At 55.6% G+C, this 9,792-nt stretch overlaps 1 non-coding gene across 1 annotated transcript; it reads left to right on the top strand.

Moving 5' to 3' along the window:
* Positions 1–5,919: 5,919 nt before the first annotated feature.
* On the top strand, positions 5,920–6,080 carry LOC123171596 (U1 spliceosomal RNA). Its single transcript, XR_006485307.1, has one exon. It is a non-coding gene; the product is annotated as a U1 spliceosomal RNA (small nuclear RNA).
* The last annotated feature ends 3,712 nt before the right edge of the window (positions 6,081–9,792 follow it).

The raw sequence follows: 9,792 nt of genomic DNA, 5'->3' as shown, positions 1-9,792 counted from the left end.
CCATTAATGTTCACCGCTGTGCGGCCTGAGGATACCATCTGCATTACTCTGGTCACCCACCGATCGTCGAAGCCTTTCCGAAGCAAACATTCCCAAAGGAAGGTCCAGCTGACCGTGTCATACGCCTTGTGGAAGTCCAGTTTCAGGAAGACTGCCTTGAGGTGCTTGGGGTGCACCTCATGGAGAGCTTCGTGGAACACTAGGACTCCATCAAGGATATAGCGGCACTGAATGAAGGCCGACTGGTCAGGGTGAGTGATCCGGTCAACTATAGGGGCCACCCTAATGGCGTACCCCTTGGCTAGGATGCGGAAGATGACGTTAATCACTGTAATCGGCCGAAATTGCCAGATGTCCGAGGCACCCGTCACCTTAGGGATGAGAGTGATTACCCCATAATTCAGCCGGCCGAGGTTAATGGTCCCAGCCATGAACTCGTCGAATAGGGATATCACCTCGGGTTTGATCACCTCCCAGAAGGTCTGGAAGAACTTCACTGGGAGGCCATCCGGGCCTGGGGCCGAGGAGGGGTTCATGCCCTTAATAGCCGCCCAAACCTCCTCCTCCGAGATCGGGGCCGTGAGGGCCGCGTTATCCGCAGGTGAGACGCAGCAGTGGGCAAGCCAAATGTCTTGCGCAAGGGCAAGACCTCCCCGAGGGGAGGCAGAGAATAGGTCTCTGTAGAGGCCATCAACATGCGCCCCGGATGTCCTCCGGCCGCTGAAGGAGGGTCGGACCATCCCACAGGAGGGGGATGGAATTGTGGCGCCTACGGCCATTAGCAATAGCCTGGAAGTAGGCAGTATTAGCGTCCCCCTTGAGGACCCAATTCTGCGTACCTCGCAAGCGCCAGTAGGCCTCCTCGTCAGTGTAGATGACCGTGAGCTGATCTTCCAAGTCGTACCTGAGCATCCATTCGTCTGCCGAAAGACCAGCGGCGTCAGCCCACAGGTCGAGGGCCTGGATGCTCTCAAGGAGAGCCTTCTTCTGCTCACGAATGTCTCGACCCACGTTAGCACCCCATCCTTTCATGAATTGCCGCGACCGCTTGGCGCAGAAATGCCAAGAATCGACGGCCGACAGGGCCCTATGGGGGGCGTCCCTCGCCTCACGCCACCTGGCGACCACCGCGGCAGTGAAGCCTGGTTGACGCAACCAGAAGGTCTCGAAACGGAAGCGTGGCGGCAGCGGGGGGACACTCATTCTCCAAACAGAGGAGAAGGGGTACGTGGTCGGAATTAATCCGCGTGATCGCCCGCAGCGATGCTAGGGGACACCGAATGTCCCACTCAGGGGAGGCGAAAACTCGATCGAGGACCGAGCGAGTCGGATCAACCTGGCGGTTAGTCCATGTGAACCTGGCCCCGACACGATCAAGTTCCCGCAGCGCCATATCAACGATGCAATCATTGAAAAGCTGCATCCGAGGAAAGTTCACTAGATTATTGCTCTTGTCTTCTTCCGTCCGGATGAGGTTGAAATCGCCGCCCACTACTACCAGAAATTGAGCCGACGCAACCTTCCTCCGGAGCTCAGCGAGGAAGGTCCCCGACCTGCGGTGGTCGGCCGGACCATAAACCGCAATGATCACCCATTTAAAATTTAGGGACCTTTCGAAGATCTCCATGCTAACAAAGAACTCGCCCCGGTCCATGCCCCCAACCTCAAGGGTGGCATCCTTCACACCTAGGAGGATGCCACCTGAGTGACCTGTACTCCCACTAGAAGGGAGCCAGTGCCAGCCGAACAGGTCGGAGCTCAGATGCTCAAGCTCCGACAGGGAGAATTCAGTACGCATCGTTTCCTGAATGGCTACAATGTCGATTCGCTCAGTATGCATGTACTCAATGAGTTGGCGGCGCCGACCATCTTGGCCGAAATCGCGGATGTTCCAGAATAGGGCTCGCATCACGCATCCATCGGGGGGCTGCTTGACCCGAAGACACGTGACGCGCTCTGGGCGCGGAGGGCGGCGGTACGGGAGCGAGTACGGCCCCGGATCTCAGCCGGGGCGGCTGGCGCGCGGGAAGAGGCGCTCGGGGTGGTCCCGAGCGTCGCTCCAGCGGCGGGGGGGGGGGGGGCGTGCACGGGCCTCGGCGAGCCGACCATCAAGGATCTCCCGTGCACGGATGGCTTCTATCTGGACTAGCGGGGGGGCAACCTCCCCGCGGAACACTATGGCCGAGTCCGCTGCCACCTTAGCGAGGTGGCCAAGCGGAGCCGACTCCAAAGCAGAAAAGGAGCACGTAGCAGAGGTGGCCGGGATGATCATGGTACCTGACTCGAGGTTCCGGGCAGCGGCCCGGAGGGCGGCCAGCTCGGGGATGGGGAGGGCCGGGCCACCCGTCGCCCTGGCCGCCTCAATCCGAGCACTGCAGCGCGAAGAGGACACCGGGGACGAGGTCGAACGGCCCCTCCTGGAGTAGGCCGCAGTCCGAGGGGGAGCGGGGGGCGGCCACCGGAGTGGTCACCACTACCGCCAGGCCCGCGGAAGTAGAGCTCGAAGGCGCCAGGAGAGGAGCATGGGTCGTCACGCAGGGAACGCCAGGGGAGGGAGGTGGGTCCGCAGGCGCGTCCTCCCTCACGGGCGGACTGACCGGCCGAGCGGAGAGCAAGGAGCAACTTCCGGAGGCACCGAAAAAAGCGAAGCCAGGTCCGGGGCCGAGGCCCCCAGCGGCGCCAACTGGAGATCGGGCGCGGTGGGGGTCGGGTCGGGCAGCGCCGGGTCGGCCCTGGCTGGAGAGGGGGCGAAGATGCCGAGGGAGATGTCGTCGGGGGAGCGGGGCGAAGAAGCCGGAAAGACCTGGAGGCTGACATCAGAAGTGTCGAGGCCGTCATCGGGGGTCGGGGGAGCTGCCGCGTGGGTACGACCCGCCCCACCCCCACACCTGGCGGCCGGCACAGGCGGCTGGTCGTGGTGGGGGCTGTCCTCGAAGTCGTCGTCGTCCGAGCCAGAGGAGTGGCCGTGACGAGGGTCGCGGTCGCTGCGGTGGCCACCGGCGCCACCCCTAGCTGGGCCGCCCCCTAGGAAGTTGTCGTCGATGCGAGGGCGGCCAATGTGGTTGGGAGGCTCGGAGGAGATGCGGAGGTCAAAGCCCTGGTCGTTAAAGAACACTCGGATGGTGGCACGGAGCTTGGAGGAGTCGAGAGATTTGACCTTAACCCGGACCTCCTCCTCCTTGCGGAGGGAGAGCTCATCGACCACCACCACCTTGCCGAGGATGCGAGACATGTTCCGGATGACCCGCTCGGAGCGGGCGATGTCCGGGAGGCCACCAATGATGATCCAGGCCGTGTCCAAGACCGCGACCGCCAAGGGGTCCCGCACCGGCACAGAGATGTCAACCACTAACTTGTTGAGGGCTAGGGTGATGTCTCCGCTGCGGGTGCCGTACCCGTGGCTGACCGCGTCCGGGAAGACGACCGAGAACTGACCTCCAGAGAGTAAGGTGACCTGCCAATCCCAGGTGCTGAGGTAGAGGTGGTTGTGCTCGGCCTCAATCATCTCCGGCGAGGCCACCCATTCCTTCACAGTAACAATGGCCAGGAGCGACGGTGAGGGGGCGGGGATGTCGGGCACCTCGATGTGGAAGTAGCCGAGGCCCTTAATCCCGTGCCCGTACATCATCAGCTCCTCCGCCACCGGGCGGTCAGGGCAAAGGAAGGCGGGGTGGTCTGGGTCCGAGCAGTGGTAGCAACACCGAGGGCGAGTACATGCCACCTGGGAGTGGCCGGAGAGGCCGCAGTTGAAGCACTTGACGAGGTCAGAAGAGCGGTCATCGGGAAGGAGAGCGGTCGTAGTCGAGGCGGCGAGATCCCGGGGGCGCCGTTAGCGGGGGCAGAACCGGTTGCGCGCTAAAGCCCGCGCTTCTTCTTGCACTTGCCCCCGGGCCGGCCCCGTCCCGCCCCATTGCCGACCGGGGGGAGACTCGGCTCGCCCCGAGGTGGCTGGTAGCGACGGACCGCGGCGACAGCGGGAGGAGGGGCCTGCTGCCCATGGGAGCGGCCAGGTGAACGAGCGTGGCCGCCCCGGGCCGGGGAGCGGCTGGCATCCCGACGGCGCGGAGGGGAAGGCGACCGGCGTCGCGCATCGCATCGGTCCGCGGCTGGGGGAGGCGAGCGGGAGCGGGAGCGGCCACGGCGGTCCGCACGAGGGGGAGATCGGCGAGAGGGGGACCGGTGGTCGTCGTAGGCGGGAGACCGGCGGTCGCCGCGGGAGGACAGCTGCCGGCGGAGCTCGGATTCATGGCGCATCGCATCCGGAAGGAGTCGCGCCTCTCCTCCGCACGGGAGGATTCAGGGCGGCGGTCGTCGGCGCGCCGCTTGGGGCGCGTCCCCGCATCGTGCCACTCGCGGGTCATGGGGGCCGGCGGCGACGGGGGAGGGAGCGAGGGGTTGGCGGCGGGGGTCGGGAGAGCGAGGGTTAGGGCACGAGAGGAGGAATGGGATGGGGGGCGAGGAAAGCCCGAAGGCAGCCAGATAGGCCTGATGGCCGGGCAGGCCGGCCCACCAGGACGGCAGCTAAGGCTGGGCCCAGAAGCGGAGCTGCCAGCCCAGGCCCATGGCCCAAATCCCGGCCCAACACTAGTGCGGCCCACGACCAGGCGTCCCAACCCGCGAGATGGGGCAACAGTGACTAGGGTTTCCCCTCGTGCTGCGACCGCCGCCGCGGCCGTGACCGGCGCCGGTGCAGGGGCTCCAGTGTCCATGGGCCGACGACGGGGGTGGCTTAGCGAAAAACGAAGCAAGGAGGTGCCAAAAGCTGCGATGAACGGCCGAAACGGTGAGGAGCGAGTGACCACCGGCCGAGATGCCGCCGCCGGGGAGGAGGCAGGTCGCGAGGCAGAGGGAGCTGCCGCCGAGCGCCAAGAGGACCGGGCACGACCCAGGTCGGACCGCCCCGTGACGCCCCACGCCGGAGCGCGGCGGCGGCGAGCGGTACGCGACCCAAGGTCGGCCCTTTGGTCAGGCGTCGGGAGGAGGGGGGCGCTACCGGCCGGCGGGCATTGGGTGGGGAGGGGGCTCCCCGTCGACCAGCGTCGGGTGCAACACAGTCCGACGAGTCGGAGGTGTGCGCCGGACAGTGGGACGGCCAGCGGTGGAGTCCTCATCCTCCGCCAAGTCCGCCCAGCGCAGCGGTATGGACTCCCCGACGGGGGCGGCGGAGCATGGGGCGAGCGGCCCAACGGCCAGCGTCCGCGGGGCGCCGGGAGGGGGGGGCAGAGCAGTCCGGAGCAGCGCAGGGTGGCGGAGGCGGTGGCGGCGGCGCAGGCGAGCAAGCCGCAGCCGGCGCGGCGCCGACGGGGCGCGGGGGGAGAGCGCCAGAGCCATACTACAGTTCGATCAGCTTATCTGGAAACGATATTATTAACATGTCGCTTTCAGTCTCTTGTCCTTTCATTCCGGAAGGGGCATCCATGACGATGGCGATGAGTCGCATGTTGCCGACGAGTAAGGAATCGGCAAGCGGCAGCAAGCTATTGTCGGTCATATCCTTCCTCGTGTCATGTGTCTGATTGATGCCTCGCATGAGAGTTGAGAGCCCGGGTCACCTCAGCATCAAGTGTTTGTTTATCAGATGAAGCTTGGATCGACATGGCTTATCAACAGATAAATTAAAGAACTCTACATCACTTGTTTTTTTTTTCTTCTCGGTGAGTACCGAGGCGAACAAAAAGAGCCACATAAAGTTTTTTTTGTGGCAAAAGAAGAGCCACATATAAACATATTTGTGGGGATACTATTCAGCTACCGGGCCAGCCATCAGGAGCCCACTTCTAAGTTACAAATTCGAAAAAAACAGGCCCATGCCGTTGCTGCAGGCTGCGCTGAGGTTTTGTTTAGTACCACATCGATGACACAAGAAGATTAGAGCACGAGAGCTGGCTATATTACGATGACTAGGTGCTTTGTTGAAAAATACTTACCTGGACGGGGTTAACGGGCGATCAAGAAGGCTTGTGGCCTAGATCAATGGCTCACACTGCACTTGGTGAGTGTGTTGGTCTAACATCTCCCCAAGCGGGAGAATGGACGTCGTAATTTATGGTAGAGGGGGTACGCGTTCGCGCGGCCCCTACCTAAGCAATGACAATAAACTTTAGCCATTTCATTCTTTTAGTTGTGAAAATGATTTTTTTGGTTTAATTATCATCATCTTTTATTCACTTGTGAGTATGTGTGTTTGGTGCTTAGGCTTTTGGTTAAGTCAGTACAAGGATGAAAATGTGCAACTTTCGGTTTTGTCACCTTGATGCAGAATCAGAAAGCGATTTGTTGTCTGTATCCTGCATGAGTCGCGACGTGTTGTCACTAACCGCTGTTGTTGATCCCTTATATTTTGACAGGGCGCTTCTTTGATTCCTGAAGGGTCAGAGATTAACACACTTATCAGCCGGCAACAGTTATTTTTATCGCCGGAAGTGCCAGAGGATGGATCTCTTTTAAAATGGAAAGGGCCAAAAACATGATGAAGAAACAGGGGATGAAACTTTCTTGTCGGTGATTGGAATGGTGTAATAAAAAATTGGCGTTGAAAATTTGTAAAACCAACTGATTAGAGCATTAGTGGGAAAGAAACAGAACATGTCCAATACCAAAACAATAGTCAAAACCATTTTCTGGCCCCTTTGGTATTCAGATTCGGATACCCCATTCATTTGACCTGCGGAGGCAAATAGGAAAGTTGGCTCAATCTGATGAACAGCCATCAACACCCACCTCCCGGCGACACGAAATGCCGAACAATTGACCTGAAAAATTCGTTTGAATAACAATTGGACCTCGGCGCGATCTAGTGTCTGATGACGTTTGTTTATGTGTGGTATACACTCTTGCAGGTACAACTGTGCGAGGTTCTAGATCTGGCGTGACGTGCCGTCACAGAGTCCCGCCGTTGATTGATCCCAGTTAGTAGTAGACGGCGTCACATAAATTCTTTTTCTTTGGTCTTGTGTGCCGAGAGGAGGACGCGCTGCTTTGATTTCGGAAGGGGCATGAATGATGATGGTGAGGCGTCACAGGTTTGCCAACGAGTAAAGAATCGAAAAGCGGCAGCAAGCTATGGCCATATGCTACCTCATGTGTTTGATCGATTGATGCCTCCCACGAGAGCCAAGGCGGTGTTTGTTTCCAGGGACTTTTTTACGTAGGGACTAGAAAAAATCTCTTTTAGAGACTTTTTTACCAAACGAGAGAGACTTTTTAGGGACTAAACTAGGCATTTGGGACTAAATGAAGAAGACTCTCAAGGAGAGTCTTTTTGGGACTTTTTGGGACTTTTTCAATAATGCCCCTCCATGCACCCATTGGCCCGCCACCCTATGATGTTGTTTGATTGTTATTTTTCTATATACTAGGGGCAACATGGTCATTTAATAACCTCTAGGAAGGGACTAGGGACTTTTTAGTCTCTGGAAACAAACAGAGAGGGACTTTTTAGGGACTAGGGACTTTTTAGTTGGGACTAGAAAAAGTCTTAGGACTAGAGAACCAAACACCACCCAAGTCACCTCGAAATCAGGTGTTTGTTATTACTAGTATCACGCCTGACTAGGAAGGGCGCCTGGATCGACATGGTTTATCATTAGATTGTCAGATTAGATTAAAGAGCTTGACATCACTTGTTTTCTGATCTCTCACTCTGATGAGGGTGCCAACTGTGAACGAACACTAGTCAAAATCGTTTCCGGACCCTTTTTGGAGTACTTGGGGGCAGTGGCAAACAAAGAGGGCTACATACAAAAGAATGTGGCTTGGTGTCCGGACCAATTGTAAGCATCTGTAATTTCTTTTTTGGCAAACTTGGCAACAGTTACACAAAATGAAAAAGTTGACCAATTAAACGTGAAGAAATTTTGATAGAACTTTGGAAGATTTGAATCCATGGGAATTCTCCCTGTGTAGAGTGTTTAAGTTGTGGGATTGGATCCTTGGGGAATATTTCTCAAGGACGCGTTTGCACTACATTAGTACATCTCAATGCAGAAAATCCGATTAGGCTCTTTGGAGCATATGCTGGCGTCAAAAATGTTTTTTGCAACTGTCAAATGTCTTTCGAAAAAAATTAGATGTTTTCATTGTCACACCCAAATGCTATCTGCAAATTTTAGCTGGAAAGCTTAAGCATTTTGACATGCGTGAAAAAAAAAACAAGTTGAACTCCAAATGTTACACTTAATTTTGTTTTTTCACCGGTGAAGCATTGCTATCTCGTTTCGCATCAAAATTTTCAAGCACATTTGTTACACTAACATGAACATCTACAAAAATAAAATAAAAAAATAAAATCAAAACTTACTTACTAGTAAATTTTTTGAATTTACGGTTTATCCAAAGCCAAAACGGCCATCTCAGTGGAATAAATTCTATTGACTCAAACCTCTTGGATTTTTTTTTCTCAATCAAATACACTTTAGGAGAAATTCAATCTTGTAGGATTGGACTGTGCACTGGAATCATGTTTCTTTTCTTCATTTCTATTTATATGTTTACAAAATCTTGTAAAAAAAAGCCATAGTAGCGAACGGTGCACAACATTCTAATATACATTTTTCTTATTTACTGTATATGTTTTAGAAATCATGCGAATCAAACAGACGTCGAAAGTTCTCCACAACATTATTTCTACACTTACACGACAATAAACTTCTTTTCCGCAAAAAAAACTTCTTAATCTGATCATGCTTAGCGATACATAATTAGTAGATCTGATTTTTTTAGGCAAATTAGTAGAACTGATGACAAACATTACTTTGATGGGGAATGAATACTACTCGGCTACCGGGTCAGCCATAGGGAGCCCACCCCTAAGTTAGAGCATCTCTAGCAGACCCCGCATTCCGTCAGCCCGCAAAACGCATTTGCAGTTCGCGAAAAAACGGTTTTGCGGGTCGGCGTGGACGGCGGCAGATGCAGACCCCGCATAACGGACCCGTAAAAAAGAATATTCGCGTATATTCTTTCCCGTGTATTCTTCTTCCTCTCGCCTGTGTTCATAGTCAGCTCCCGTCGTCCATGGTAGTCGCCGAATCAATCCAGGAGGCAGCTCCTCCGTTGCCGGATGGATCCGGGAGCTAGCTAGCTATTCCATGGCCGGCTGGATCGAGGAGCTTGCTAGCTACTCCCTCAACGTTCGTGGCCGGATGGATCGAGGACCTTGTGAGCTAGCAAGCTAGCTTGCTCGTTCGTGGCCGAATGGATCAGGAGCTTGCTAGCTAGCTCGTTCGTGGCCGGGTAGCTGCTCGAGTCTTCGGCCATTGCTCCTGCGATCTACTCCGCAAGCCGACGCCGCGGCAGCGGTAAACGCGAGTTTCCGGCGAGTTCCGTGGCGGAAGGTAACTGGAGCATGTGTGCGCACGGCGGAATTTCCTTGTTGCGTAGCGTTGACCGGTTTGTAGTTCCCCTTATATTTTGCCTCCAAATCTCCAAAATTAAGGGTCGTGGGGATGGATTTTTAGGGGCCTGCAAATTTTTTACGAGTTTGACCGCTTTTGCGGGGTCTATTCAGGACATTTTTTTACACCACGAAACTGCAAACGCGGATTTTTACAGGTTTGACCGCTTTTGCGGGGTCTGCTAGAGATGCTCTATAACACCCACGATGCGGCTATATCTCCCACGTGTCGAGGCACGACTTAGAGGCATAACCACATTGTGGTTTTGTCGCAAGAAGGGTCATCTTCACACAATCCCATATAATGAACAAGAATGGATAAATAGTTGGCTTACAATCGCCACTTCACACAATACATAAATAAATTCATACATCATTCAAGATACACACATAGACCG

The sequence above is a fragment of the Triticum aestivum genome, chromosome 7D (assembly GCF_018294505.1).
Source record: "Triticum aestivum cultivar Chinese Spring chromosome 7D, IWGSC CS RefSeq v2.1, whole genome shotgun sequence".
Taxonomy (NCBI): domain Eukaryota; kingdom Viridiplantae; phylum Streptophyta; class Magnoliopsida; order Poales; family Poaceae; genus Triticum; species Triticum aestivum.
Note: the sequence above shows the minus strand (reverse complement) of the source record. Positions and strands in the feature narration are given on the sequence as shown.